This window comes from Mobula hypostoma, chromosome 7 (genome assembly GCF_963921235.1).
Source record: "Mobula hypostoma chromosome 7, sMobHyp1.1, whole genome shotgun sequence".
Classification (NCBI taxonomy): domain Eukaryota; kingdom Metazoa; phylum Chordata; class Chondrichthyes; order Myliobatiformes; family Myliobatidae; genus Mobula; species Mobula hypostoma.
In genome coordinates this window covers 55942881-55969670 of record NC_086103.1, presented here as the reverse complement: position 1 = coordinate 55969670, position 26790 = coordinate 55942881, and the positions used below count along the sequence as shown (strand labels likewise).

The 26790-nt window shown below is 40.5% G+C and overlaps 1 protein-coding gene and 1 long non-coding RNA gene across 7 annotated transcripts in view; one reads left to right on the top strand and one right to left on the bottom strand.

Annotated features, from left to right (window-relative positions):
• Positions 1-26790, bottom strand: part of rnf44 (ring finger protein 44) — a 161110-nt gene that overhangs the window by 83747 nt on the left and 50573 nt on the right. The window contains exon 1 of one of the 6 annotated variants that reach the window (XM_063053455.1): positions 14690-14774. The exons of 3 other annotated variants lie outside the window; for them this stretch is intronic. The gene's annotated coding sequence lies outside the window, so the exon portion shown is untranslated. Of the gene's footprint in view, positions 1-9143; positions 9499-14689; positions 14775-26790 lie in introns of those variants that run through there. 2 more of the 6 variants (XM_063053453.1, XM_063053452.1) reach the window with 2 other exon arrangements.
• On the top strand, positions 9616-26432 carry LOC134349325 (uncharacterized). The gene is made up of 3 exons (XR_010018646.1): positions 9616-9750; positions 21650-21783; positions 24828-26432. It is a non-coding gene; the product is annotated as an uncharacterized LOC134349325 (long non-coding RNA).

The window sequence follows — 26790 nt, the reverse complement described above, 5'->3', positions numbered from 1 at the left end:
CTGAATGGTCCATGAACAATATCTTGTTATTTCTCTTTTGCATTATTTATTTATTTTGTAACTTGCTGTAATTCTTTGTTTTGCACTGTACTGCTACCACATAACAACAAACTTCATGACCTATGTCAGTGATAACAAACAGGATTTTGAACTTGAGTCAAATTTCAAAAAAAAACACTCAAGCATGGGGTGGAAGAACAAACTGGTAGTGACTTTATATCATGGATTACAAGTGGTATCAACCAGGAAGCCTTTGAGATTCTTCACACCTTTTTGAAGCACATGTTATCAGATGCAAATAATAGCAATTTGACTCAGTTATTAAGCACCTTCATAAAATGATTTTACCCAGTAAGGCATTAAAAAATTGAACATTTTAATTTGCACGCATGATCTGTAGTTCGGTCTGTGCCTAGCCTGCAAGGTTGACTGCCTAGGCTCAGCTATGAACTGGCCATTTTTGCTTTAAGCAAGATTAGATTTCTTTGGGATTTACATATGATGGTTTTTGTGAATATTCTATTAATGGATTTCCTAAAGGTTAACTTGTAGGTTGAGTCGGTGGCAAGGAAGGCAAATGCAATGTCAGCATTAATTTTGAGAGAACTAGAATATAAAAGCAAGGATGTGATGCTGTGGCTCTACGAGCATTGGCCAGACCACACTTGGAATGTCATGAGTGGTTTTGGGCACCTTATCTAAGAAAGGATGTGCTGGAATTGGAGACGGTCCACAGGAGGTCCATGGGAATGATAGGTGTCATGTATAAGGAGTGCTTAATGGCTCTGGGCCGGTACTTGCTGGAGTCTGGAAGAATGGGGGGGGTGGGGGGGGGAGATATCTCATTGAATCCTGCCAAATATTGAAAGGCTGGGAACGAGTGGACATGGAGAGGATGATTCCTATGATGGGAACATCTAGGGTCAAAGGGCATAGTCTCAGAATAGAATAGAGATGAGGAGGAATTTATTTAGCGAGGTAGTGAATATGTGGAATTCACAGCCACAGACAGCTCTGGGTGCCAAATCATGGGGTATATTCAAAGTAGGGGTTGATATGTACTTGATTAGTAAGGATGTCAAAGGTTGCAGGGAGAAGGCCGGAGAACGGGCCTGAGAGAGACAATAAATCAGCCCCGATGGAATGGCGCAGTAGACTCAGTGGACCAGTGGCCTAATTCTGCTACTATACTTTATGGAAAGTGACGAGAATGAATTTTAAAAAGGATTTGAGTAAGTTTTTTTGAAAACAAAAACAGAGAATAGTTTTTATTTATTTAATTAACATTACAAGCACGAAGCTGGTCCTGCTGGTCCTTCCGGCCCTTCCAGCCAAACCAGCCCAACATCCCCGACAAGCCCAATTAACCTTAACCTAATCATGGGACAATTTGCAATGACCAATTAATTTACCCGGTGCGTCCTAGGACTGTGGGAGGAAATCAGAGTCCCGGGGAAAGCCCATGTACTCCATGGGGAGGACACACAGACTCCCTATCGAATAGCACAGGAATTGAACTCTGAACTCCGGGACGCCGAGGTGTAATAGCTTTGCACTAACCCCTACTCTGTAACTTTCCACCAGAGGAGGAGGAGAAGTCAGGTACAATCAGTGCACTTCAATGACAGAGATATTTAGACGGGCACTTACATAGAAGGATATGGACCTCATGTGGGAAAATGGGATTAGTGTACAGGAGCAAAAGGTCGACATGGTTGTGATGAGCCAAGGGGACTGTTTCTTTGCGAGGCAATTCTATGACTCTATAAAAAAAAAGAGCAGTAAATGGCGAAGAAAGATGACAGATGTAATGATATAGAAAAATGGTACTTCTCGTCTGGGTAGTTGAAAGGAGGATTAGAAAGTTGGATGAGCATTGAGTAAAGAAAGAAATCCATAGGAAGACATATTGAGAAGAAACAGAGTTTAGATGGTTTTCAGTTATACTTGTAATTGGGAACAAGATTAGGAATGGAATTACCTGAAGCACATCCTAAGGTTTAGATGAGCTTAGATAAAAGTACAGGATGAAACTGGGGAGTAACTGTTGTTATTAAGATCTGGGAATTCCAGATTTAAAACAAACAGAATAAATTTTTTTACCTGAAACTTCAGGGAAATCAGGAGCCAATGAGGGGCAGCAAAACCAGGGACTTTTCACAAAATGAGACCATCAAGGAAAGGATGAGAGTAGTCAAATCTAGTAGTGATAAATGTACGGAGGGGACATACATTTTTATCTCTTTGCAGTGTACTTGGGCTGCAGCATTAAAAAACTCAAGTCATATGTGACAGAGATATTATCCTGATTCTGATCCTGAGACAATGACATCTGTAACAGTTAGGTAAAGGCAGAATAGAAAGGTGTTTTGGGATGGAAATAGCACTCTTTTCAAAGGAGAAATGTAGGCTGCGGAGGTTTGCAAACATTTTGAGATAATGGAGTGACAATGAGAAGGCAACCTACTTCTGGTTGCAACTTAATTGCTGAGGCCAAGAACATTCCAATTGAACTGGACAAAACAAGAAAGTGATAGGGAAGGGAGTCTGGTTGCTTGTGTTAGAATCCACATACAATAAAGAGAATGAGCAGTTGAGCATTATTTTGAAAAGGATATGGTTGAAAGTGAGAAAATCGTTTGCCATTTAGGTACGACATTTAGAATACCAGATGACAAAGGAATTAGCATGAAAATGGATGGCCAGTGCCCAGTGGAAATGGATTCAAAGGACTAAGAATGGAGTTCTGTGAGAAAATTCATCTGAAGAAAGGTGGTTGGACAGAACCTGAGAAGAAATTAGAGAATATTAATAGACACAAAGTTTCAGGGGTAGAGATGGGACGGCATAGATTCGGGGGTCTAAGGGAAGAGGTGGAAGATGTAGAGATAGATGAAAGAATTGTCCTATCTTTTTGACAAAGAAATCCCTTCTCGGAATTAAGAGCAAAGAATTAACTCTAAACTCTAGGCTTTCAAAATGGGTGTAGTGGTAAAATTAGAAACAGGATATACAGTAATTATTTAAAAAAAGGCTTTCATGACTGTAAGAGGAGAAGAATGGGGAAGGGTATGCAAGAAAGATCAAATCCCTTTGAAGCAGAGAGCAGCGACCTAAAAATTAAAAACCTCTGCTTTAAACAATCCTGTCATTCAAAGCTATATATGAAATTCACATCATTTCACAGAATGTCAGGAGGCTTTTATAACTTTCTTACAAGATGCTGTTAAGTTTAAAATTTATTACTGCCCACCCGCTTAATAAATTATTGCCTCTCCTCTGTAATTTCCTGACAGGTGTGGTAGATACAGGGTGTCTACTCATAAAACTTCATGTATCAAACCAGATATTTCAAGGCATACAGGATGCTGTACATCAGATCTACTAGCAGAATTTTCTTCCCTTTGTCAAAGTACTAAATTACATGAAATATGAAGGCATGGAAGATCAGAAAGCCTTCCCCATTGTGTCAGATTGATTTTATACAACATTCCTGCAAAACCTAATTTTAGCAGGCTTTTCAGTAGGAACGTGTAGGCCACCAACAAGATTAATGGATAACAACTTTGTGTCAAAATAACAGCAAGTCTAATGGAACTTTATAAACAACTTCAGTAAGCAGAGTATATACATTTCTAGTAGTAATGTATAGTATATATTGTATATTGCACTGTACTGCTGCCACAAAACAACACATTTCATGACACATGTCAGTGAGAATCACGCTGATCCTGAGACCAAGAAGTCCAAAGCCTGTGGAGATATGCCTCTGACTCTTGAGTTTTCTTAACAAAACTGAAATCCTATTCCTTGCTGTACAGAAAAACAGGAAGCTACTTACGATGTTATACAGTAAAGTAGAATCTCACTGTTTATGGGGGGGGGGTGGCATTTGACACTGTGTTTATGTTAGTTCCTTGAGTAATTTAACTTCATCACTCTTTGTCCATAGACCTATTGCATATGCATGTTTGTGTCCTTTCACATTCCATTTCGTACACCTAATGTAATCTAAAACTGAGTCTATACTGTAAAATCATCCCATATGCTCTATTGACAGCGCAAACTTCATCACAAATATAAAAGTTACTTGGCCCATTATGCTGTGTTGGTTATACAAGAGTCACTCAGTATTGCAATTCTTTTCTCTTTCCTCTGTATCTGTATACCATAACTAGTTCCACAATCTTTTACCTCCATCCATTTACCACTTTTATTCATTTAGAGATGCAAGCACACCACAGACAGTTAACTCTTGTCTATTACAGGCTTTATGCTCCATTAATAAGGTGTAATTATTAACTCTCAATGTCTGAATCAGAAAAAAATAATTGTTATGAATGGGGAGTCTTATTCCTTCCAGTTTTTACACTAACTAGAGGTTAAAAAATAAAACTTTTGTCTTTTCCACCCAAATCCTTCCTTCCTTTACTTTTCAATGTATTTGGCATCTGTCTGGAAATTAAGGACTCAGTAACCCTTAATGCTACATTATTAGGGTCCAAATTCTAGAGTTTTTGTAAGGCAAACTGCAAGGACATAAACATGCCACACAAGTCTAACTAACTTTGGTAGTAATTAGTCTGCTCGAGAGAAAAAGAAGTCGCAATATTTAAGGAACAATGCCTGAACAACTCTGCACTTCAGTGTACTGTTATCACCAACATCATAAACATTTCAAGTAGATATACCAACTAAACTTATTACTGTAAGTACAGGTAACCTCTGTATTATGCCTGCACAGGTAATGGAAATTCGGCCTTACAGAATTCACAAATTACTACACAAAAATTTTAGCTATAGAATATAATTCACTCTCACAGAATTTACGTTCTTAAAAAAGTGTAAATAAAGAAACACGAATTTTGTTTTCTTTAAACTTTCATTTCCTGATGCACACACGGGTGATGCAGCTATGCAGCCCTCTGTAATGGAAAAATCACAATCTGGACCATTTTGTAGGAATGCAACCCTGCATAATGTTGGTACTCTTCTCATGAGAGTTACAGTAAACTAGTTTATCAACATCAATTCTAACAATAAGAAATATACAACTAGTAGAAGTGAAGCAAAAACATGACAAAAGCTATTTGAGCAAATGAGTAAATATTTGTAAGTATCCATCTCACACTTTCCTGAATACACTCAAGCTACACAACCTCATGCAAAAACGTTGCTGGAGTCTGCACATGCCCAAGACTCTTAATGTTTGTTCAAAAACGTACAAAGGTCTCACACACACAATTTTGGGGCCTCATTTCTTTTGTTTCCCCAACCAGCTGCTGATTCTCTGATCAAATCTCACGTGACCTCTTGGGTGACTCTGCCTACCGAGCCTCTCTTTCATGTACTGCCTGAACTTTAGCAGAGTGATATAAAATCTCCCCAAGCAAAAGCAAGACTAGACTTCAAATCTCCCCAAGCAAAGGCAAAACTAGACTTCGATACTGTTGTTAACAACAAGGGAATTACACAAAAAAATTTAAAAAGACAGTAGAATACAAAATTTGTTTACCTTAATTATCAATTAGGAACACACCTATTAGCTGGGTAAATAATTAACAAGCATTTATATACACAGTGATACAGGATTTTAAAAAATTCAAGAGTTTTAAAAGCATTCAGAAACTTGAATAAGAAACAAAAAAAAGCCTGATTGAGTAATTATAGGGAATTCTAAAAGAGATGAAACTTTAAAAGGATATCCAACAGTACATTTACAAAAGCAACATCAGTAATGTTGTTTATGAAATTGATGGATCTTATCAACAGAAGACTATGACGCTAAGCATTACATGTAGAAATTTGGAGAAAATACCATGCTTCTCTGAGTATTCTGATTTATACATTAAATTATCAGGCATCCACCACCAAAATCAAGCTTTTCACAATTAAATAAACTTAACAAAGAGAAAAAAACTGTGCTGTCATGTTCTTTAAAAAAGGAATAGGTGGTGGTGTAGGAGGTTTGGAGAGGGGAGGGAAGGTATTCTGTAGAATGCAGACCCTAAATTATTTGTTATGAAGTTAATAACACAGCCCTTAACACTTGATCATGAAAGCAGAATGATATCAAAGTTCTGGATCCTTTTTTTGCTTCACAGATGTTTTGTGTACTCATCTAAAATATATATAGAAATATTTAACTGTTTAGTTAGAATGGGATTTTAATATTCAGAATATCGATAGTGAAAATAATTAGACACACATCTTTTTTTTTAAAAAAACTTATAAAGCCTTAAACTGAAAAGAGAAAATTTAGCAATGGATAAGTAAAAGCAAAATCAGAACAGAGGTGGAAGATGGAGCATATTCCAATATCAGAAAGATATTCTATGCACAAAACTCACACCAGCAGCAAATAATCCTTGATAGGTATCAGCGTGAAAAGCTTTAAGTTCATTATTTGTTAGATAAGGAATATTGATTTGTTCCCTCTGTTGATTTATATCTCTTGAGCAGATAATTCATGTGTCACTATTAAAGATTATAATAGAAAAATACAAAAGAAAACTGCCTTTCTGTCTTCAAATATTAAATGGATAAAATTTATAGGGAAAAGTTTTTTTAAAGCTGCCAAATGCTTTCTTGATAACTATTGAGATATTTCCCCACAAATTTACAGCATGTGAGAACCTAGAAGCTACGCATTCCTCTGCCAGTTCATTTCTTTTTAAACCAAAAGCAATTGCAATATAAGGAATACAACATATTATACCAACAATGGTTTTATTTGACAGTTGTGGAAAGGGACATTTCTCAAATAAAATTCCAAGTGGTAAGTAGGTTAAGTAAACACATCCAAGTTGTAAAATCAAACAGAATGCATTATGGTAGTTCTGCTGTTTATTGTGCAATCAATAAACAGACATTAAAGTTGAATTGAAAAGTCATACAGAATACAGCACAGACTTCTAAGTAACCATCCACCAAGCACACTGTCATTTTTAATTCTCACATTACACTGTGAGAATTACCATCAAATCTACCCATCGAACAAACATTTGGCCCACAAAAAACAAGAGATGTACCATGTTTAAAATGGTGAGTTTTTCAGCTTGTGATTTGATTGCACAATTTGAACATAAAAACACCCAGTATGAGCAATTAAGTACAAATCTAAATTTAATGTGCACCTTATGCTCAAAAAATGTTTTGGCATTGAGAAACACAGCATCAAATTATATGTCTGACTAGTTCATATGATCAACTGGTGTTGGTTGAAGGAGTTGATATTGACACACTGCTCCCGACACTACAAATAAAACCATGGAACTCTAACCATTTAGTTGAATTATTGGAACAGAACATGACACCTTTAGCAAAATTACTCCCTTGGACATATGTCAAACCACAAACTTAGATTGCAAGGTTTAGTTCTACACATTTCTTATTCAGATGATGAGTATATTAGCAGCCACCTTACATCAAGTTTATCAAACTGATTGTTGGAGTTACTCAGCAGTCCATTTCAAGAACGTAAAATCTCCAAGACCATCTCTCTTGAATTCCTGTTTCACATCAGGGTATGCACAGAGATTCTTTGTTTCAAATGATCAATTCATACAAATGAGCATTTCCAGTGCTATACAACTAACCTTACATTAATTCCACAGGGGGAGTTTCAGAGAAACAATGGATACCCACTGTAACTTCAAAAACAATTTCATCCTACTGCAAAAGGTCAATAGTCCAAACATTATTGCACAAATGCAGACCCAACATTTGCCACAAGTTAAAAACTTAAGAGAAAATATCTTAAGTTGCTTTCAAATTATTAATTTTTAACATACATACAGAAGTATAACATCTATCTGATTAATGTTTCCCCTTCTCCCCCCTCCTTATCCTTGCTAAATAATAAGTCATTCCTCTAGCCTCCACCTTCCCTGGACAAAGAAAACCTGGACACATGTTGGATTTTGGAGAAAAGATCAGTTCACACCTGAGCAGAACAAATGAGAAATACTGAGGTTTTCCAGGAAATGGAAAAAAATGACAACGTTTATAAATGATAATATCGAATGGAGCTTCCTCTGTTATTTGGATAATGCATACCTACTTTTAATGCTATTTTAATTGTTCAAAAGCAGAATTGAGGCCATCAACATTTGTAGTCATCTTCTCACCTGGGAGGACAGTACTCCTTTGGATATTAATTTTGTATTATTAAACTATTCGGTAAAAAAAGGAATATTTTAATATATCACAGCTTTTAAAAAATTTACTTCTGAGGTAAAGGTTAATATTTACAATCTAGTATATTTTTAGAGGAGAAAGTACTTTTGCAGAAGTTGAGCCTGACTGAAGAATACAAACTTGTGCTTGCATGCTACGTAGACAATAAAAAGTCCAGGCTAAAACTGCCAATGGAAAGCTAAGATTCCGGTTTCTATCTCGACTCTTAAAAGTTTCTGAAACCGGTAAACATCAGCAGTGAAAACCCAAAGGCCGTAGAAAGCCTTTGCAATGAAATTATATCGCACACGATCAGCCAGTACTGGCATTTTAACTACAAAGAGCTAACGATGCAAGAGTTCTAAAATATTATTTTAATGAATACAATTGCAGGCGGATGAGCATGCACACCCTCCCTAAAATAAATATATAAATAAAAAGCCAAACAGTGCGCTAAAGCTTTGTTGGGTCACTAAAATTCGTCACTCTTGCTCATCTGTAATTACTGTACATCAAACAGTACAAGGCCGAGAGCCTTTGTATCCCTTGCAATGCAGACAAAAATGTACAGTTACAATTCAGGCCTAGGCACGATCTTAAAGAAAAGCAAACCGTCCCAACATTGACCATGCAATAATCCCGATCAATACAAAAAAATAACCGACGTACAAAGTCGCCGCGTAGCCCGAGCAACCACTGAAAAGGGGGGTGGGGGTGGGAGGGGGGAGGAAATAAGGAAATAAAAATATAAGGAAGCACCAACAAAAACAAGGCGGGGGCTGCGATCTGACGGCAGTGCACGACAAAAAAACACAAACAAAAGCCAGCCGAGGCTGGCGACTCGTATGCAATCGGAGCAAAGCCAGCTTGCTGCAACCTTCGTTCAATGCAAACATACGCCCAAATATTGCTATTCGAAATATGCGCAACACTATGCAAAAGCCTTTAAGAGCATTCTTGTATACCTGATTTAGGTTTTTAATCTGACATCACTTTAACCGCTGATCTTGCCCACTTCATCCTCCTTCACCTCTCACTACATGTTCATGCTTTTCTATTATCTAAGAGCTCTCTTTCTTTCTCTCGATTTTTTTTCCCTGCTGGTCCTCCAAGGCTCAAAATGGAACCGTCCAGGGGCGTGACCAAACATAAATAGGTAAGTAATCGTGCTCGCTCTACACCAATGCGGTTCTTTCGCCGATCCTTCTTTCCCAGGAGGACCCTCAATTCCTGTATGAAGCGGCGAGCGGACCCAGTCAGCGGGTGCTGCTGGAAAAGGCTCCGGACGGCATGGGCTGCGGTTGCTGGCAAGGGCTCGCTTCCTCCGCGATGTGTAGTTTGCTTGCGTTGAATTTGACTACGACATACAGCGCGGCTGATTGACAGCTCAGCTCAGTGCCCACAACGCGAGCAAGGAGTTCCAGAGAGAGAGAGAGAGAGATTGCGGATGGTCGGCAACGTGTACGGCTCTAATAGTAGCTCCACCTTACTAGGACTTCTATAAAATTGATCAGGCGAAATGTTTGGATGTCTGTACCACTGAGTCATGTGTCTCAGTCTGTGACAAGCCGGGTGAGTTCGTTGAGATTACTTCAAAGTCGTGTTTACTTTTGCAGTGAAACATTTTCCTTCAGTCGTCCAGAGGAATAACAGCAAACAAGTGGGAGGCACTTATTTTTTAAGAAATGATAATTAAGCTCGAACATCTGATTTGCACATGGGTTAGTCCCATTGCGGTGCTTCCTGCAACTCGAAGACGCTACAACCTATTCAGATTGACATTACACCGACTTTAAGCATATCCAGTGGTGAGCTCGCATTATATTTATGCAATGGTTTTCAAAGCACATCCTTCCTTCATTCGCGATTCTCTCTATCCATTGGAAACTACCGGAGAGGAGTTGGACACTACGAGGCTTTACGACTGACTACGAGCAACCTTAATTTAAGTTTAGCGCCCTTGCAGTAAATCGTCCTAAAGCGCTCGTTATCAAAGATTAATACGACATTGAAAGAAATTAGAACGGAAGGAAGGAGGGGAGTTTCGGGGTGGGAGTTACACAAATGAATGTCTTGATAGCTAAAGACATATACAGCAGTGATGGTCACATTAGGGCAGCAAAAATGCGTTTCCAGATCTTGGGAGATCACTGTGATTGCGATGACCGCGATCTTGTAGGGATTTCAAAAAACAACCAACATTACAAAATATCAGAGCGTTGTTAAGTTCATAATCCTATGCACAGGTGCAACGAAAAACTTGTAGCATTCACAATATAAATCAGACACTTTTTACAAAAAAAGAACACAACTAGAGCAAAAAATTAAACCCATTTTCAGTGTAATGTGGTCGCTATTGCCAAATTATCGGTTATGCCAGTTGGTTCACGAACCAAAAGATTGAAGGGATGAACGTGCCTATGTGGTTTCTGTACCTCCTGCTCAATAGTAGCTGGGAGGAGATGGCAGAGACTGGATGGTGAGGATCTTTGCTTGAATTAGCATAACCAGAGCACAGGGGTTTTGAGTGCACAGAACTCAAACAAGCAAGAGTTTTGGATAATTTAGTTTATGGAGGCTGCCCTGCAAAGTATGGAAATACCTAGCCAAAGGTAAAAGGCATGGAAGTGGTTTTTTCCCCCTCTCTGGGCAAAAAATTGATTAAGGGAGGAGATGAATCAGGTCATTGAAAGGATATATAACCCATCCTGGTGATGGAGAAGATATGTGCTCTAATAATTATCCCTAGCTAAAATGTGTACTGAGTTTGTAAATAGTCCTTTTCATTCATGATTTTTGCTAGGAATGGTGTCTGTAGCAGGAATTGAAGATACTATCTTTAGTTTTCCAGATGTTTTATTGGAAGAAACTTCAATAGCTTCATTGCTATAAATTAAACAAAACACATGTTTGGAGATAAAAGGGTTGAAAGAATAAATAATTCAAAATATGAAACTTTATCTTGAAATAAAACACATACAGACCCAGAAATTTCACCACTTTGCGCAGAACAGTATGATCTGGTCATGAGCCTGAGGCTTAATTTTCATTTAGTGTCTGCGGCATCAGTGTCATTGACTGGTCCCCTTGCATTCCAATTCTGCCACTGCAGATGCACTCAGGAAAGTAGCAAGTACGTCTGGGAGTGAAGCTTCAGTTTTTTTGAAAGGGGAATTGTAGTTTAGGAGGTGAATGGTTCATTATTTAAAAAAAAACAAGCAAGATATTGAGTAAAAAAATCCTATGTAAGTTGAAGTCCCAGCACTTGACATGGATTTGCTTTTGGAGATTCCCTTAAAATCAGACCACTGCTGTCAAAAAAAATGTTGTTTTGAGTGTCCAGCAACCGGTGCACTTCAGAACAACATGGATTAATTTTTTTCAGCTGTCATCTAGAGGGGTGTTATATGGAGATAAATTTGATGTCCAAAACTCTTCATTAGCATAAATACTGTTTGGACTGTTCAGTTGAACTTCTGGTGCTTTTTGACTTGGAGGTTATTGTAATGGAATTTCTTGTTGGGAGCTGGGGAGGAGAATCTGTTTCATACACATATTAGCATGGAAACAACAAAAATACATGAGATTATGCTCTCCCACCCTCCTCCTCCAACTCCCCACCCCCCAAATTTGTAGAAAGGACAAATCCAAAATATTTGCCTTTAAAGTTCAAAGTAAATTTATTATTAAAGTGTATATGTCACCATATACAACCTTGATATCATTGTCTTATGGGTATATGCAATAAAACTATAGAATAATAACCATAACAGAATCAAAGAATGACTGCATCAACTTGAGTGTTCAAGCAGTGGGCAAAGCACAATAAACTATAAATACAAAAAAAAAGTAATAATTATAAACAAATAAGCAATAAATGGAGAACATGAGATGAAGAGTCTTTGAAAGTGAGACTATAGGTTGTGGGAATATTATTTCAAGAGCCTGATTGTTGAGGGTAATAACTGTCCCTGAACCTGATGGTGTGAGTTTTAAGGCTCCTGTACCACCTTCCTGATGGCAGTAGCAAGAAAAGAGCATGTCCTGGGAGGTGGGGGTCTCTGATGATCGATGTTGCTTTTGTACAATGGCACATTGTGTGGATGTGCTCAGTGGTGGATAGGGCTTTTCCTGTGATGGACTGGGCTGTGTTCTCTGCTTTTTGCGGGATTTTCTATTCAAGGACAGTATGTTTCCATACCAGGCTGTGATACAGTCAATATACTATTCACTACACATCCATACAAGTTTGTCAAAGTTTTCGCTGAAATTTGCTGAATTGCTGAATTTTCGCAAACTCCTAAGGAAGATGTGCTGCCATGCTTTCTTCGTAATTGTACTTGTGTGCTGAGCCTCTGTAATAATAACACCGGGGATTTTGCTGACCCTCTCCACCTCTCATCCTTCAATGAGGATTGGCTCATGGACCTCTGGTTTCCCTCTCCTAAGTCAATAGCCAGCTCCTTGGCCTTGCTGATATTGAGTAAGATGTTGTTACTTTGGAACCACTCAGCCAGATTTTCAGTCTCCCTCCTATATGCTGATTCATCACCTCCTTTGATTTGGCCTTTAACAGTGATGTCATCAACAATCTCGAATGTGGCATTGGAGCTGTGCTTAGACAGAGTCATAGGTGTAAACTGACTAGAGCAGGTGGATGAGCACAAAGACTTGTGGTGAAACTGTGTCGATGGAGATCTTGAAGGAGATGTTCTTGCCAATCTGAATTGACTGGGGTCCTGCAAGTGAGGAAATTGAGGATCCAGTTGCACAAGGGGGTATTGAGGCCAAGGCCTTGAAGTTTATTGATTAGTTTTGAGGGGATGATGGTATTGAATGCTGAGCTGTAGTCGATAAAGAGCATCCTGATGTAAGTGTCTTTGCTGTCCATATGTTCCAGTGTTGAGCGAAGAGCCAATGTGAAGACATCAGCTGTGGACCTGATGCTCTGGGAGGCAAATTGGAGCAGATCCAAGTTGCTTCTCAAGCAGGGGTTGATGTTTCATCACCAATTTCTCAAAGCACTTCGTCACTGTGGATATAAATACTACAGGATGATAGTCACTGAGGCAGGTCACCACATTCTTCTTAGGCACTGGTAAAATTGAAGCAGGTGGGTGCCTCAGGCTGCCATAGTGAGAAGATATCAGTGAACAGTCCAGCCAGTTGATCAGCACAGATCTTTAGTATTTAGCCAGGTACCAGGTACGTCTGGGCTGGATGCTTTTTGTTGGCTCACCCTCCTGAGGGCTATTCGCACATCGGTGTCAGAAACCGAAACCACAGGATCATTGGGGGCTGTGGGAGTTTGTGATGGTTCCTCTTTGTTTTGACAGTCAAAGTGAGCATAGAAGGCATTGAGCTCATCTGGGAGCACGGCCCTGCTGTCGCCGATGTTACTCAATTTAACTTTATAAGAGTTGATGGTATTCAAGCCCTGGCACAACTGTTGAGTATCCTTTGTTGACTCCAGTTTAGTCTGGAATTGCCAGTGCGCCTGTGAGATGGCTTTCCAGAGATCGTACATGAACCTCTTGTAACTTCCTTGGTCACCAGACTGGACTTGAATGTGTCTGGTCTGACCAATAGCAGATTATGGATCTCGTGGTTCATCCAGGGCTTCTGATTGGGGAAGACTGAATGATTTTACGGTGACACACTTGTCTACAACTGTTTTAAGCAAGTCCATGATAACCATGGCATATTCATTCACATCCATAAATGAGTCCTTGAACCAGGCCCAGTCCACCAACTCAAAGTTATCCCGTAGCCACTCCTCTGCCTCCTGCGACCACCTCTTTGTTATCCCAATCTTTGGAGCTTTGCTCTTTAGCCTCTGCCTGTGTGCAGGTAGGAGAAAAACAGCCAAGTGATCAGATTTCCTGAAATGCAGTCTGGACACGGTATGGTAGGCATCCCTTATCCTAATAAAACTGTGGTCTAGTATGTTAGGCCTCTGGTGCTACACGTTATATGCTAATAGTAATTGGGCAGGGTTTTCTTAAAACAAGCCAGGTTGAAGTCCCTGATTATGATTTGAAATGCATTGGGATGAACTGCTTCTTGTTTGGAGATGGGATCGTGCAATATCTCGAGCACTTGATTATAGTCGGTTGTTGGTGGCGTGCAACCTGCGGTCAGGGTTATGGAGGAGAAGTCCCTGGGTGAAATGGGTGGATGGAATTTGATCATTGGGTATGCAGGGTTGGGGTGGGGAGGACAAACGAGTTTGATAAAACTGTCAGATCAGAAACACTACCGAGAGTTTATCATGAAAAACGCACCTCCACCTTTTGCCTTTTCCAAATCAGCAATTTGAACCATCAGGTAAATTGAGAAGCCGTGTGGTCTGACTGCTGTAGCTGGCGTGCCCTGAGACAGCCGAGTCTCACTCAGACATAGAATACAATAATCCCTCATTTCTCTCCGATACAGCAACCTTGCTCTCATCTCCTCAATTTTGTTCTCCAGCGACTGCACATTTGCTAACAAGATGCTGGGTAGAGGGTACCTCATCCTTCTGCGTTTCAGCCAAGCTTGGAGTCCTCCCCTCCTGCCTCGCTTCCGGCCATTTCCATTTAAAGGTGCCGCGTCTGCTTGGTCTGCCGAGTCCTTCAGAAGATCATGAAATCTGTAGATCATTAAATTGTTTTAAAAGTACATTGTTTAAAGGGAAATTACATGCTGCAGATTGTAGTGAGAGTAACTCGAAAGGTATATCTAGAAGTATTTTCCGCAGCCCTCAGACCGTCACCATGGTTCACCAGTGCCATCTTGATTGTCACTAAGTTATTTTAATGCTGAATTGGTTCCGTTCTGGGGAACCAGCACTGAGCAGCAAGGGAAAGCACCAGAACCAACATGGATAAATTGAGTTGCTGTCACCTCTGAGAAAAGTAATAAGAAATTCGAGCTGTGTACCGGATAAAGTGCCCAAATACTAAAAGGGATCTAGATGTTTGCTTTCAGTTGTTTCATAATCTCATTTTGGGTTTAAAGTGGTTCTCAACGGATTTGCAAATTGGTGCATAAGATTAATAACTATTAAATGTTGTCATATCATTATATGGTGCATTCTGGAATTGGCACTACCAGCAATGAAACCAGATGGCCAGAAATGATGTTTATTTTTATATGTACACATCTTGGGGGAGAAGATGTACTAAGGTAGATTAGTACATGATCAAAGGTTCAGTGAAAGAGGTGATATTAAAAGTGGGCCCCAAGGGAAGTATGCTGTTATCTTAGTGATGGGATAATGCAAAGGAAGGCATGCTTCACTAAACTGATGGCAGGGGGCCACCGGAAAGTGGCGTAAGGTGTAGAAAGTGGATGAAGAATCAGAAACCAGAATATCTGTCAGAACTGCCGAATGGTGGTTAGACGTGAATTGTAATTGGAGGTCTGGTCTCAAGTCTGTACTGGGGATGAAAGATGATGATCCGAGCTTTGAAATTTTCTGGGAGCTAATAGGGACGGAGGCTTTTTCTTTTCCTGCTTTGTGGATGTCAGTGGCAAAAGCAGTGCTTGCTTTTCAACCTCAATTAAGTGGCTTTTTCAGGGAGCTGTAATGAATCAATATTGTCATATCAGGATTAACATCACCGGCTATGATAAAATTGTTTTGCAGCAGCAGTGCAATGCAATATATACTAATATAGACTATAAATTACAATTAGAAGTTTATATTTTAAAAAGAAAGTTTTAGTTAAGTCGTGCAAGAAGAGAGTGGGAAAATATTGAGGTTGTATTCATGGGCTCATTGCTCATTCTTAAATTTGTTGGCAGAGGGGAAGAAGCTGTTCCTGAAACATTTGAGTGTGTGTCTTCATGCACCTGTACCCGCTACTCCCTCCTTGATGGTAGCGGTGAGAACAGGGTAGGTCCTGGTAATGGGGGGTCCTTAATGATGGATGCTGCCTTTTTTTTAGGCATTACCTTTTGAAGGTGTCCTGGATGCTGGGGAGGCTTGTGCTCATGATAAAGCTGGCTGAGTTTACAATTTCCTGCAGCTTTTTCTGATCCTGTACAGCGGCCCCACCATACCAGATGGTGATGGAACCACTTAAAATGCTCTCCACAGTACATCTGTAGAAATTTGAGAGTATCTTTGGTATCATGCCAATTCTACTCAAACTTTTAATGAAATATAGCTGCTGTTGTGCCTCGTTTGTAATTGGGGCCCAGGGTAGATCCTCAGAATTTGATAACCAGGAACTTAAAACTCTGCACCCTTTCCACTTCTGATCCCTTGATGAGGACCGGTATGTCTTCCCTTTTCTGAAGTCCACAATCAATTCTTTGGTCTTACTGACATTGAGTGCAAGGTTGTGGCTGCAGCACCACTCAACTAGCTGATCTTTCTCACTCCTACACCTTCTCGTCACCATCTGAAATTCTGCCAATAGTTGTATCATCGGCATATTTGTAGATGTTGTTTGAGCTCAGCCACACAATCATGGATGTAGAGAGAGCAGAACAGTAGGCTAAGCATGCATCCCTGAGGTGTGCCAGTGTTGACTGTCAGCAAGGAGGAGATGTTACTGTATTTCCGATCTGCACTGACTGTGGTTTCCCTGTGAGGAAGTCAAGGATCCATTTGCAGAGGGAGGTACAGAGCTTGTTGATTCGAAGTGAGGGTATGATTGTGTTGAATGTTGAGCTGTAGTCAATAAACAGCAGCCTGACATGGGTATTACTATTGTCCAGGTGATCAAAGCCTGAGTGGAGAGACAGTAAGATTCCATCCGCAGTAGACCTATTGTGGTGATGGGCAAATTGCAGTGAGTTCAGGTTGTTGCTTCGTCAGTTGATTCTAGCAATGACCAACCTCTCAAAACACTTCATCACAGTAGATGTGAGCGCCACTGGGTGATAGTCATTGAAGCAGCCCACCCTGCTCTTGTAGGGTGATAGTCGCCCTTTTGAAGCAGGTGGGAAACTCTAACTGTAGCAGTGTGAGACTGAAGGTGTCAGAGCCCTACCAGGTACACCATCAGGGCTGATGCCTTGTGGGGGTTCACTCTCTTGAAAGATGTCCTGATGCTGGCCTCAGAAACGGAGATCACAGGGTCACCAGATGCTGCAGGTATTCACACATATCCAGCTTTATTAAAATTGATAGTAATATTGTTACAGAGCAAGGATTTCCATGCAGTGGATTTGACATGGCTGCTCAGTGCAGAGGGAATTTAATGATCCAAAATCAATGAATCATTGAAGCAAGCAGGGGCAGTTTGCACTTTTGCATGCCACAGTCGCAAGGAGACACCCGATTTCTTAGAGGGAGAGTTTAAAAGAAGCGAGTGGGGGCAGTCAGCACTTTTCGCATACCACAATCCTGAGGAGACACCAGATTGTGTTGAGGAAGAGAGAGTTTAAAAGAAGTGAGCAGGGGCAACTGGCACTTTCTGTGTGCCACAGTTCACAAGGAGACATTGGATTGTGCATAATTTGGCACTCAGCAAGGACCAATAAAAAGAAGTTGGGTTCAAGTGGAGTTGCCATTGTGTAAGTGGACCAGTGTTAGTGTGGAGAAACATGATTTTTGCTCATCGAGGCTTAGGAGAGGTGTACGCAATACATAGATTTTATTTCATTCTTTATTCCTTCTTATTGCTCATTTAAAGAAGTGGGGATGCCAGGCAGGATACAGAAATATTCCCCTTGCAGGAGGTGGGAAGGCAGAGAGATCTCCAGTATCCCGGGCAACACGACTTGCGAGAAATGCATCCACCGGCAGCTCCTAACAGACTGTTAAAGAGCTAGCTGTGGATCATTTGGAGGTGATAGACATGACATACTGGGACCTAGGTGTGGGACACAGGTAATTGGGTGACCATCAGGCAGGGGAAAGGGGATATGCAGGCAATGTAGAGTAACCTGTGACCATTTGACTTGCAACAGGTATACCTGTTTGATGCTGTTTTTGGTGGTGGGGGGCGGAATGAGCTAGCAGATGAAACCATAGCGGTCAGATCTCTGGCACTGAGTCTGGCTCTGTGGCTCAGAAGGGCATGGATCAGCCTGTGAAATTATGACATTGTAGCCACTAATGAGACTTGGCTGTAAGACTGGCAATGTCCCAGGGTTCTGTTGTTTAGACATGATAGAAAAGGAGGGATTAAAGGGGGAGGGGAGGGGAGGGGTGGGATTACTAGTCAGGGAAAATGTTACAGCCTAGCTCAGTCAAGAAAGAATGGGGAGCTTGTGAAACCTAATGGCTAGAACAGGGAATAAGAAAGGTATGACTACGTTAATGGAATTGTATTATAGACCATCCAACAATATGCAGGATTTGGAGGAGCAATTTTGTAAAGAGATTGTAGACAGTTGCAAGAAACATAAGGTTGTGATAGTAGGTGATTTTAACTTGCCACTTATGGACTGGGTATCCCAAACTGTAAAGGGGCTGAGTTGGAAAGTTTGTGAAATATGTTCAGGAAAGTTTCCTTAATCAGTACCTACATGTCCCAACTAGAGAGAATGTGGTACTCGAGCTCGCACTAGGGAATGAGACAGGGCAGGTGACAGAACTTTGCATCTAGTGATCGCAATTCCATTAAGTTTCAAGATTACAGAGGAGGTGGTGTTTACTGTCTTGAGGCAGACTAAGGTGGATAAATCCCCTGGGTCTGACAGTGTGATCCCTCAGACCCTGTAGGAGGTTAGTGCAGAAATTGCAGGGGCCCTAGCCGAGCTATTTAAAACAGACAGCCACAATGAGATGCCAGAGGATTGGAGGATGGCTACTGTTCCATTGTTTAAGAAAGACTCTAAGAATAAGCCAGTAAAATATAGGCCAGTGAGCCTGACATCAGTAGTGGCAAAGTTATTGGAAGGTTTACTAAGCAACCAGATATGTATGCAAGTATTTGGATAGATAGGGTCTGATTAGGGATAGTCAAATGGCTTTGTGCATGGTAAGTCATGTCTAACCAATCTAGTAGCTTTTTGAGGAATTTATCAGGAAAGATGGTGAAGGCAAGGCATTTGACAGGGTCCCGCATGGGATGTTGGTCAAGAAGGTTCAATTGCTTGGCATTCAAGATAAGATAGTAAATTTGGCTGGACACTAGTTTTGTGGGAGCAGCCACAGAGTGGTGTAGATGGTTGCCTCTCAGACTGGAGGCCTGTGACTAGTGGTGTGCTGCAGGGATCAATGCATTGTTGTTTGTAATCTATATCAATGAACTGGATGATAATGTGGTAAACTGGATCAGCAGATTTGTGGATGACACCAAGATTGGGGGTGTAGTGGACAGCTGGGAAGACCATCAAAGCTTGTAGCAGGATTCTGGACCAGCTGAAAATGGCAGATGGAATTTAATGCTGACACGTGTGCAGGGTTGTTCTTGCACAGTAAGTCCTAGGGTACCGAGGAATGCGGTAGAACAAGGGGATCTGGGAATACAGGTACATATTTCATTGAAAGTGGCATCACAAGCAGATAGGGTTGTAAAGAAAGCTTTTGGCACATTGGCCTTCATAAATCAATGTATTGATTACAGGAGTTGGGATGTTATGTTGAAATTGCATAAGACGTTGATGTTGAGGCTTAATTTGGAGTATTGTGCCTAGTTTTGATCACCTACCTACAAGAAAGATGTCAACAAGGTTGAAAGAGTTCACAGAACACTTACAAGGATGTTGCTGGCCCTTGAAGATCTGAGTTGGAGGGAAAGGTCGAACTGGTTGGGATTTGATAACTATATACAAAATTATGAGGGGTACAGATAGGGTAAATGCAAGCAGACTTTTTTTCCCCCACTGAGGTTGGGTGAGACTACAACCAGAGGTCACAAGGTTGAACAGAGAAATGTTTAAGGGTAACATGAAGGGGAAGTTCTTCACTCAGAGGGTGGTGGGAGTGTGGAACGAGCTGCCTGCGGAAGTGGTGGATGCAGGGTTGATTTCAACACTTAGGAGCTACTTGTATAGGTACATGGATGGGAGGGATATTGAGGGCTCCGGTCTGGGTGCAGATCGATGGGACTACCAGGCAGATTAATGGTTCAGCACAGACTACATGGGCCAAGGGGCCTGTTCCTAGGTTGCAGTGTTCTATGACTCCTATGATTTTTAAGGAAGTGAGAGCAATAGAACAAGAAAAGTACCAGTGGAACTGGGGTAAATTTCAAGGTGTGATTTGGCAAATGCTATGATGACTTACTATTCTTTGGAAGAGAGCAGGGAGGAAGTCATATCCTGTCAGGAGCACTACCTCGACTTTTCAGAGTCTAGATTGGCACACAATGGTATCAGGGTCTTCAATGACAGAACATATTGCTTCAGCATGGGTGGATATTTTATGGGGAAACGCAGAAGCTGTGATTGTTCAGATGGTGGGTGCATCAAGTAAGCAGTGGGGATGCAATTTGACAAGTATCTCGTTTAAAGGCATACTGGATAGAAAGGTGGGAGAATGTTCTTGGCGGTTAAAGTTGCTCTACATAAACATCCATTAAAGCACCTTGTGCTGTGACTTTTAAATGCAAAATGTATGCATCATTGTGAAGGTTTTTTAACATTAGTTCGTGAACTAATGCCTGATGTGAATGGAACAAATTTGTATATCGAGTAGAGAGTAAAGAACTTAAGAGCTTGGTCAAGTATACATTTATGTGGGGGGGGGGTGAGTACACTATTTTAAAATGTTCATTCACAGTGAAAGGAATGTTTTGAATTTTAGTTAAGGTTTGAGCTGGATTGAAGCTAATCAAAGACAGCTTGACCGCAAGATATGGTTTTGAATGAAAGAAAATAAACTTGCTCTTGGTGGTGATAAAAGAAAAGACAATATGTGGTGGGCAATAACTGAAATGGGTCCAGGTTATTAAACTTTAAATTTCCTGAGGGAAGACAAATGGCTAATTATTGAAGAAAATAAATGATGCTGTGCACACCCAGAATCTCTTGGTGATTTAATAGCTGTTCCTTAACCAAAGCAGATTGGCAGGTTATTGTGAGTCTTTAACAAAACTACTGTGGAATTATGATGCACAAGGGTATAGCATCAGTGACTCAACATTCAGTTAATGAAACTAAAAATAGAAAGTGCTGGAAACCCCGGCAGGTTTGGACACATCCTCTGAAAGTGAAGCAGTTAGTGTTGTGACAAAGGGTCACGGACATGAAATGCTGTATCTTTCTACAAATACTAACATTCTTGCTAAACTTTTCCAGCATTTTTTCTGTTTTCCTTTTTTTTCCCTTAGTGCAGTCTTGTTCTTATTGGCTGCTGCTGTCTGAGCTTGTGGGAGAGTTTGGAAATTGTGTGTGTGGAACTAAGCATAAACTTCAAGACAAAGCACGCCAAGAACCTTGTACGTGCTGATAATTTGATCATCCAATTCCATATTGGCAGTTACCCAATTGTTCTCCAAAGCAGTGTATGACTCTAATTAAAGTTTTCAGAACATAAGACCAGCCCTCCTTCTCAATTTTTAATATCATCAAATGTGTTTAACAGATGCGTGTTACTGATGAATTCCTCCACATGGCGTCAGCTCACATTTTCAATGGACAAGTAATACGATCTCAAACCAGAAAAAACAGTTGATGACTTAAACTAAAATATTTTTAACAGTGGAACAAACTTTAAAGGTATGTAGTCTTGACCGTCATCATCAGAGTTTTAGGGGAACTAAAACCAAAAATGTTGTGAAACCCATTCATTTCCCTTTGTCAGTTTTAATCGGCTTGATATCAACCTTCATCAGTATAATACATCCACTTTCAAGTTCAGTGAAATGCTAATACACTGAATTCTCATTCACCATTATTTGTATTAATTTTAGGTAATTTATTTATTAAAAACAAGTCTTTGAACAAACCAGAGCTTGTAATTTCATGAAAGCTTTATTGGTCTACCGAGGTACATTTAAAGCTTTAGAGGGCAACACTGTGAAAGTTGGAGATTGGAACGTCATATCTTGGCAGCTTCTAATACACCTTAGCCCACAGTCACACCATGATCAGTCTTAGGGAGAGTGAATCTATGGAAAGCATCTGGCCCTGATGGTGTCCCTGGTTGTACCCTTGGACCCTGTGCAGATAAGCTGAGGGGGCATTTCCTGACAATTTTAACCTATCCTTCTTCAATCTGAAGTTCCCACCTGCTTTAAGAAGACCACTATCATACCAATACCCAAGACAAGCAAGGTAACTTGCTTTACTGACTACTGTCCAGTGGCTCTGACTTCCACTATGAAGTGCTTTGAGAGCCTGATCATGGGATACACTGACTGCACCCTCTCAGACAACCTCGGCCTACTTCAATTTGCTGATTGCAGAAACAGGTCTATGGCAGTTGCCAATTCCCTGGTCTACACTCATACTTGGAGCATCTAGACAGTAAAGTCTCCGATGTTGACTGGGGTTTATTGACTACAGCTTAGCCGTCAATGCTATAATTCCAAGCAAACTTGTCTCCAAACTCCTAGACCAGGGTCTCAACATCTCTCTTTGCAATGGGATCCTCAACTTTTTGACCACAGACCGTAAGCAGTAAGCATAGGCAGCAGAACCTTAAATATAATTATCCTCAACCATGGTGCCCCACAAGGTTGCATCCCCTGCCTCCTACTCTGCTTCCTATACACACTATGTGGCCAGATTCTCCTCCATCTACATACTGGCAGGTGATAGCTACTTAGTGGGCCGTATCTCATATAGTGATGAGCCTGAGTATGGATAAGTGATAGACAGCCTAGTGCCATGACCATAATCTTTCACCCAATGTCAGTGAAGCAAATGAGCTGGTCATTGACTTCAGGAAGTGGAGTGGTGTACATGCTCCTGTCTAGATCAACGGCGCTGAGACAAAGAGCTTCAAGTTCTTGTGAGTGAACATCACCAACAGCCAGTCCTAGTCCAATCATATTGAAGGCATCACCAAGCAAGAACATCAGTGCCTCTACTTCTTCAAGAGGCTGAAGAAATTTGGCATGCCCGTTTTGACCCTTCCCAAATTCTAATTGATGCACTATATACAGCATTCCATCTGCCTGTGATTGGACCTGACTATATTTCTTGCTCAGTAAAGCATCCAGCATAATCAAAGACCCACCCACCCTGGACATTTGCTCTTCTCTCCATTCCCATTGGGCAGAAGATACAAAAGCAGATCTCATTAAACTGAAGGACAGTTTCTGTTTTATCGATATAACACATTTGAAAAGTTCCCTAGTACCATAAACAATTGACCCCATAATCTACTTCATAACATTGGAATTTATTATTTTCCTGCACTGTATTTTCTTTGTGAGTAACACTTATTCTGCATTCTGTTATTGTTTTCCCTTGTGTACGACCTTACTGTGCTGTTGCAATGAATTCATCTGTATGAATGGCATGCAAGACAGCTTCTCACTGTACCTCAATATATCTGATGGTAGATGACCAATTTACAAATTAGATAGAAACTAGCCTCCGTTTCACAGACTCTATAACATGGACACAACACTCTGCAGTTTTTTTTGTGGGCATGAGCAGAGCAGTTGCCATTCCAAACTGTAATAGGATGTTTTCTGTAGTGCATCAATTAAAAAAAAAAATCAGTGAGGTCCAAATTTCTTTAGTCTCCTGGCAAAATGGAGGTACTGGTGAGCTTTCTTGGCATCTCTATGGTTGGACCAGGACACACTATTGGTGATGTTCACTTCTGGGAACCAGAAGCACTCAATCCTCTAACTTCAGCACTGTTGCTGTAAACATGAGCATGGGCACTCTCTCCCCCACCTCCCCACCCTACCTTCTCACTTCCTGAATTCAATGACCAGCTCTTTCGATACAGTGTGTTACAGTGGCCACAAGCATGGAACGATCTCAATAAGTGATCGCTGTTCGAGATGTACAGCATGACAGATTTCTCCACCCAGACAGAGGAGAATGTTTGCAATTTTCTACCCAAGAGGCTCTAGAATGCTGCTGAGTATATTAAGACAGCTCACCAGATTCTCAGCAATTAAGGGAACTATAGCATTGGTATAGGAGGAAATGAATAGCTTACTACAGTTTCTATTTCTGTCCTTTTAATTAAAAAAAGTTACAGAGACATTTCTACACTTTTGTCATTTCCTGGAATTTGGAAATAACGTTGGTAGTCTCTCACTGTTGTTCCTCTCACTGTAATCAAAATATACAATTACAAAATTAGGAGCAGGAAGAGTCGGCTGCAGATTTCCTGGATCCTTTTTCAGTTGTACTTCTTGTAATTTTAAAATATTGAGTTGATCAATTCAGATTTGTAAAACTATTAATGTTAATATTTCTGACATTGTAAAAATTAATTTATACAATAATGAATTTCAAGCTCAATTTGATTAGATGTAGTCAATTAATCCATGGGAGTTCTCTGCTGTCATATGGTTACAGTCTACGTCTCATCTCAGACAGCCATTAAGTTGGTACTTGAAGAACTGAGTGCCATAATCACCTAAAGCGAAGCAGCATACCTGGATGCCTGTGTCATTGTGGTAGGCGATTCTAATCGAAGTAGCTTTAAGTCTTTGTCTAAATATTATCAATACGTCATGTGTAACACTAGATGACCAATCATACTCAATCACTGCTATACTACCATCAAGAATACCTACTGCTCCAAACCTCTGCCACGCTCTGACTGTGCCTCTTATGCCTGCATGTAGCCAAAAATTGAAGAGTGCTGCACCAGTGAAGAGGAATATACAGAGGTGGAGGAGCAAAATGTGGACGGCTTCGAGTTGGTGGAATGAACCTCATTCAAGAATTCCTAGGCAGACCTAAATGAACCTCTCCCAATTGTCACTGGCTTCATAACGGCATGCATGGACAAGTGTGTACCGACAGAAACATTGAGTCTTCCCCAAGTGAGAAGCTTGGATGAATAAGGAGATGTGCAATCTCTCGGCTAGGTTTGTAGTGTTTAGGGGTGGCAACCCAGAATCATAAGGAGTCCAGACAGTCCTTCCAGGTGAGGCAACACTTCACCTGTGATCTGTTGGGAGTTGTTTACTATACCTGGTGCTCCCGATGCGGCCTTCTCTACATTGGTAAGACCCAACATAGATTGGGAGACCACTTTGTTGAGCATGTTCATTCCATCCACAAAAAGCAGAACTTCACAGTAACCAACCATTTTAATTCCAATCCCCATTCCCATTCTGACATGTCAGTCCATGGTCTCCTCTACTGCCACTATGAGGCCACTCTCAGGTTGGAGGAGCAACACCTCATAATCCATCTGGGGTAGCCTCCAACCTGATGGTATGAACTTCGATTTCTCCAACTGATTTTTCCTCCTCCGCTTCCCGCTTCAATTCCTCATTCTGACCCCCTTTTCTCTTCTCCTCACCTGCCTACAACCTCCCCCTTGTACCCCTTCTCCTCACCTTTCTCCCACGGTCTACTCCACTTTCTTAACAGATTTCTTCTTCTCCAGCCCTTTACCTTTTCCACCTCTCACCTCCTTGCTTCTTACTTCATACCCCCTCCCCCACCCACCTGGCTTCTCCTATCACTTTTACCTTGTACACCTTTCCGACCCCTCGCCGTCTTCTGGCTTGTTCCCCCTTTCTTTCCAGTCCTGACGAAGAGTCTTGGCCCAAAATGTTGACTGTTTATTCATTTCCATAGATGCTGCCCAACCTGAGTTCCTCCAGCATTTTGTGTGTGTTACTACAGTTTGTTTCTCTTTTGAATACCACTTATGATGCTGTTGCAAGTAAGTTTTTCATTGTGCCTGTTCATACATGTATTGTGCATACAGTATGACAAAGTTGACTTTGACTGACTGTCCATTTATGCGTATATAATCCTTCAAAGCTCTGGCTCATTTACATCATGAGTGCCTTCAATGCAAAGTCACAGGCAGGTCACCAACTGCAAAGTCTTTGGAGTGGTGATTAATATGCTAGTTGCACCAGCAACTCTCACAGTCTGTGAAAAGATTTTAACAAAAATCCATTTCTGAGAATATAATTTTCTCCTCATTTTACTCTGGTTAATAATCCCAGCACATTAGCTAAGCAATTACTCTATATTTGATTGTAGTAATTTTTAGCACAATTTTTGCTGGTGCTGTAATATGTCATTGATTTACCATGTAAATTCCATGTGTTAACTTTAGTGGAAAGGTCAGTGATTTGCAATTTGGAGTAAAATGTTGCTCTTCCTTAAATTAAGACTAGAGTAATCAAAGCCCATTGCAGCAAATGTCTGCCCATGTAGTAATCACCTCGAAAACAAAGGGCTATGTATTTTCCTGATGAAGTGAATTACCACACTTGTTACACAAATATGTTATCTTGTGTCAGTGTTGAAACAAAATTCAATACTAGATATCACTGAAGTAAAATTGTTAAATTTAATTTGAATTGTCCTTGTCTTCACGTTATTTCATTAAAGTCTTTACCTAAAACCATTTTTTTGAAGCTTGATTTGCCTTTACTTGGGAAAGCAGATTCTACAGTACGAGCTGTAAACATATTCCCCAGCGAACACTAAATCACATCTAAACTTGCACAATTATAATGCTCCTCTCAATTGCTAATATTACATCTGCTTATTTTTCTAACAAAAGCCAGGGGGCCAGATATGGAAAATAAGTCAAATTAAACTTGGACTATGTTT